The sequence below is a fragment of the Nomia melanderi genome, unplaced genomic scaffold (assembly GCF_051020985.1).
Source record: "Nomia melanderi isolate GNS246 unplaced genomic scaffold, iyNomMela1 scaffold0193, whole genome shotgun sequence".
NCBI classification, from domain to species: Eukaryota; Metazoa; Arthropoda; class Insecta; order Hymenoptera; family Halictidae; genus Nomia; species Nomia melanderi.
The window spans coordinates 52,959-59,548 of NW_027475308.1; the positions used below are offsets into that span (position 1 = coordinate 52,959).

Sequence of the window (6,590 nt, forward strand, 5' to 3'; positions counted from 1 at the left end):
AATTATATAATATTTCAGAAAATAATTTCTCTCCAATAAATCTTATATTAATATTAATTTAATACACCCTAACTTTAATAATAATAAATTATATCTTTATACCAAAAAAATCTTTATACTTAATAATAATTTTTATCACAATCATTAGAAGAATACTAATTATATTTATATACTTTGTTAGATTAATAAATAACTTATTTTATAAAAAAATAAGATAAATAATTACTTTATCTTCATAAATTATATATTTTTATTATTTTTTATCATAAATTTATACTTAAACAAAAATAAAATAATAATTAATTCAATTAATGAAAATATTAATATTTATAAAATCTTTGAATATCCTTATATTTTAATCACTTTTTATTTAGTAAATTTATTATTATTAATTTTAATTTTAACAATAAAAATTTCCACAATTAACAAAACAAATTTATCATTACGAAAAATCAAAAATTAATATTTATGAAAAAAAAAATTTTTCATAAGTTAATTAATCTTAATCCATTAACAAAAATACTTAATATATCATTAATTAACTTACCAACACCCATAAGTATTAATTATTTATGAAATCGAGGATCAATTTTAGGTTTATTCCTAATAATTCAAATCATTTCAGGATTATTCTTATCTTTTCATTACTGCCCTAACATTAATCTAGCATTTGATAGAACTATCCATATTATAAAAAATATTAATCTTGGGTGATTTATACGATTAACTCACATAAATGGAGCCTCATTCTTTTTTATATCAATATTTATTCATATCGCTCGAGGAATTTATTATTTTTCATTTACACTTACAAAAGTATGATTAATTGGAATTATTATTCTATTATTATCTATAGCAACAGCATTCTTAGGATATGTATTACCTTGAGGACAAATATCTTTTTGAGGAGCAACCGTAATTACTAATTTATTATCAGCTATCCCATATTTAGGACAAATAATAGTTCAATGAATTTGAGGAGGATTTTCAATTAATAATGCTACTCTAAATCGATTCTATTCATTTCATTTTATTTTACCAATAATTATTTTATTAATAGTAAATCTACATTTATTTTTCTTACATTTAAGATTTTCTCATAATTCAATAGGCTTAAGAAGAAAACTTTACATATTATCTTTTAATCCTTATTTTATTATTAAATATTTATTTGGTTATATAATTATTTTAATACTTTTTTTTCAATTACAATCAAATTTCCTTGTATACTAAGTGATCCTGATAATTTTATTTTTGCAAATCCTATAGTTACTCCTGAACATATTAAACCTGAATGATATTTCTTATTTGCATACGCTATTCTTCGATCTATCCCAAATAAATTAGGCGGTGTAATTCTTCTATTATTATCAATTTTAATTTTAATTACATTAACAATATTAAATAAAACTAATATAAATTCATGTAAATATTATTATTTAAATAAAATAAATTTTTGATTATTTATTATATCATTTATTATATTAACATGACTAGGAAAACAATTAATTGAATATCCATATATTCAATTAACACAATTATTTTCAATTATCTATTTTTCCTACTTCTTTATTTCTCCAATTTTAAATTATTTTTGAGATAAACTTATTTATTATAACTAAGTTAACGAGCTTGAAATAAGCATATATTTTGAAAATATAATATAGATTTATTAAATCTATTAACTTTAAAAAATAATTATTAATAAAAATTCCTTAAATATAAAATTTAATAAAATATAATATAAAGAAATTAATAAAAATTTTTTTCAACATAAATCTATTAATTGATCATAACTAATTCGAGGACAAATTGAACGTATCAAAATAATAAAAAAAAAATGAATATTAACAAATAAAACAAAATTTCAACTTATTAAATATAAACCAAAAAAAATTTATACTATAATAACTCTAACAAAAACAATTCTTAAATACTCAGATATAAAAATTAATGTAAATATACTTCTAAAATATTCAATATTAAAACCTGAAACTAACTCAGATTCACCTTCAAATAAATCAAAAGGTGAACGATTTAATTCAACTAATATACTAATTAAAAATATTAAATAAATAGGAAATATATATATAAATATATACATATAAAATTGATACTTTAAAAAATTATATAATGAAAAATCTTCAATTAATAAAATTAAAGAAAACAAAATTAAAAATAAACTAACTTCATAAGAAACTGATTGAGCAATAGATCGAATAGAACCTAATATTGAATAATTTGAATTAGAAATTCAACCTCTTAACATTACAGGATAAACAATTAAACCAATAATTATTAACATAAATAAAATTCCATAATCAATAAAAATTATATAACAATTTATTGGATAAATAAATCAAATTAATATAGAAAACAAAAATATTAAAATTGGTATAAACTTATAAATTAAAAACTTTCTTTTTATAACGAAAAACAACTCTTTACACAATAATTTAATTGCATCTCTAAAAGGTTGAAAAAACCCTAAAAATCCAACTTTATTCGGACCTACCCGAAATTGAACTAAACGTAACAATTTACGTTCAAAGAATGTCAAAAAAGCTATTCTAACTAAATTGAAAATTAATAAAATAATAAATATAAAAAGATCTAAAATAATTATCTTAAATTCAAATAAAATTATTATCTATTATAATACTTATTCTTATAATATTCATAAATTCTAAATTTATAACACTTTTCTGTCAAGATAATTATTAATAAATTTAAATTATACTAAAAATAATATTTATATAAATTTAGTCCTTTCGTACAAAAATTTAAAATTAATTTAAAGATAGAAACTGATCTGGCTTACACCGATCTGAACTCAAATCATGTAAAATTTAAAAAGTCGAACAGACTTAATATTTAAATATCTTCATTTAAATTTAATTTTAATTCAACATCGAGGTCATAAACATTTTTATAAATATGATCTTTCCAAAAATATTATGCTGTTATCCCTAAGGTAATTTTTTCTAATAATTCTTATAAACAATCTCAAAAATTTTACAATAATTACTGATAAAAATATTTTAAAGTTTATTAAATTTAAATATCCTCCCAATTTAATAATAAACCAATTAATTAAAAATTAAATTTTAAAAATATTTAATAAACTATATTATAAAATTCTATAGGGTCTTCTCGTCCCTTAAAAAGAATTAAGCATTTTTACTTAAAATTTAAATTCATAATTTATACTTGAAACAGTTTATATTTCATTAACTCATTCATACAAGACCTTAATTAAAAGCCAAATTATTATGCTACCTTTGCACAGTCATGAATACTGCAACTATTTAAAATCAAATTCATTGAGTAGAGCTTACCTTAAAATAAAATCAAAAAGAAATGTTTTTGTTAAACATTTGAATATAAATTTTGCCGAATTCTTTAAGTATAAATAAATATAATATTTATTTTATTTTTAAATAAATTTAATTACTAATTTAATCATTATAAATAATTTCAATTAATTTTAAAATATTATTTTATAAAAAATACATTAATAAAATTAAATTAATAATAAATAAAAATAAATTATAAAATTTTTTATATTAATAACAAATTTTATGTTTATAAATTTATAAACTTTAATTTTAAAATTATAAAATAAATTTATAGATTATCCCATAAATTTTTTATATGTAATAAATTTTAAATTATATATATACATATATGTATATATGTATATATATATATATACATATATAATAAATTTTAATTAAATATAATTTATATATATATATATATATAATAAAAATAATAAAAATTAATTTAAATATATGAATTAAATTCAATTCTAAAATAACTAGATATCTAAAATTTGAAAAAAATTTCATTTCTAAATAAATATTAATAAACATTTTGCTACATATAATATTATATTTATTTAGATCATTTTATTTTCGAGATTCATATATTTATACATATAAATTAAATAACCCTGATACAAGAGGTACAAAAATAAATTTTATTTTTATAAAATTAAAACATTTCTTTCACAATACTATTAAATAAAAAATAAATTTATTCAAAAATTTTACTAAAACAATATAAAATTAAATTACTTAAAAAAAAAAAATAAATATAACAAATATTATATATATATAAATTCTATTTAATAAAATTTTAAATTATAAAAATTAATCTTTTTATTGTAAATAAAAAATTTTTATTAAACTAAAGTTAAATAAGTACATTTTCCAATACACTCACTTTGATACGACTTATTTCAATTTTAATGAAATTGACGGGCGATTTGAACATTAAATAAAATAAATTCAAACAATAGAATTTTATTTATTTTACTTTTAAATCCAATTTTATAAAAATATTAAAATTTTAAATTCAAAAATTTAATTTAATGTAACTCATATAAATCTAAAAAAAAAATACATTTTGATCTGAATTCTTATATTTAAAAAAAATATTTTTAAATTATAAAACTTAAATTTATAATCTCTACTAAACGACAATACATAATCAATATCTTCAGTTTGTCTTAACGTGGATTATCCAATTAATCTACAAGTTCCACTAATTTAAAGATATTTAACCGCCAAATTTTTTAATTTTAATGATTAACATGTAATTATTAAATTATAATTTTCATATTCAATAATAGGCTATCTAATCCTAGTTTACTTTAAATATTTAATAAAAATAATATCTATAAAAATTAAATTAATTAAATTTGTATATTTCACCAATAAAAATTTAATAAAAACTAATTATCTAAACAAATTATTTAAAATAAAATAAAATCAATTTATAAATAAAGTTTAACCGCAGATGCTGGCACTTATTTATCCTTTATTTAAATTAAATTTCTCATTATAACATTAATTAGTAAAAAAAATTAATTTCTAAAATAAAATTATTAAAACTATTAAAATTTTAATAAATAAAAATTTTATATAATAAATTAAATTAAATAATTAATTAAAATTTTAAAATCAATAACCTTTATTTTTCAATTAAAATTCATCTATAAAAAAATATCCACAACAAATTCTTTAAATTTAATTAAAATCTCCCTAACTCAAATTAAATCTATTAAATTTATTAGTGATTAAATTTTTTCACTGAAAATTAAAACTACCGACTAAAATTCTTTTACTTTCTATAAATGTTATTCGGTAAAATTTTTACCTTACTTATCTAAAATATCTATAAATAAATATTTAATAAAAAAATAAATAATTTTTACATAAATTTATATTAAATTAATCAATTTTATATTTAATTAAATTAAATTATTATATAATTAATAAATAATTATAAACTATATATATAAATATTTAATATATATATATACAATATTACTTATATATATATTAAATATTAATAATATATATATTAAATATTAATATTCATATAAAGAAATAATTAATATATAATGTATATACATTTATATTTAATTAAATATTTAAATTAAAATTAATCTTTAATAAATAATTAAAATCTCCCTAAATATTTTACATTAATAAATATATAAATATTTAACATATATATACATACATATATTTATATATATATATATATACATACATATATTTATATATATATATATATATATTAAATATTTATATATATATATATATACATACATATATATATATAGAATAAATATAATAAAATAGTTTAATATAGTTATAATAGCTTTATATAGTTTTATATAGTTTTATTAGTTTTATATAGTTTTTCATAGTTTTATATAGTTTTATATAGTTTTATTAGTTTTATATAGTTTTTTGTAGTTTTATTAGTTTTATTATGTTTTATATAGTTTTATACAGTTTTATATAGTTTTATTAGTTTTATTATGTTTTATATAGTTTTATATAGTTTTATTAGTTTTATATAGTTTTTTGTAGTTTTATTAGTTTTATTATGTTTTATATAGTTTTATACAGTTTTATATAGTTTTATTAGTTTTATTATGTTTAATATAGTTTTATATAGTTTTATACAGTTTTATATAGGTTTATTAGATTATTATTAGTACTCGAATAAACAAAATCCAGATCGCTTCTCGGACTTATGGCTACGATCAAAGCGTACTCGCATAACACTCATCCAGATCGCTTCTCGGCCTTATGGCTAAGATCAAAGAGTACTCGCATGACACTCATCCAGATCGCGTCTCGGCCTTAGGGCTAAGATCAGAGTGTACTCGCATAACACACATCCAGATCGCTTCTCGGCCTTATGGCTAAGATCAAAGTGTACTCTCAAAACACACATCCAGATCGCTTCTGGGCCCTATGGCTAAGATCAAACTGTACTCGCATAACACGCATCTAGAACGCTTCTCGTCCTTATGTCTAAGACGAAACTGTACCCGAATAACACAAATCCAGATCGCTTCTCGGCGTTGTGGCTATGATCAAATTGCACTCGCATATCACACATCCAGATCACTACTCGGCCTTATGGCTAAGATCAACGTGTACTCGTATAACACACATCCAGATCGCTTCTCAGCCTTATGGCTTAGATCAAAGTGTACTCGAATAATCCAAATCCAGGTCGCTTCTGGGCCTTATTGCTAAGATCAGAGTGTACTCGCCTAACAC

At 17.6% G+C, this 6,590-nt stretch overlaps 1 pseudogene; it reads left to right on the top strand.

The window, feature by feature from the left end:
• Positions 1–468: 468 nt before the first annotated feature.
• LOC143175798 (cytochrome b pseudogene) lies at positions 469–1,598 on the top strand (annotated as a pseudogene).
• Positions 1,599–6,590: the final 4,992 nt, after the last annotated feature.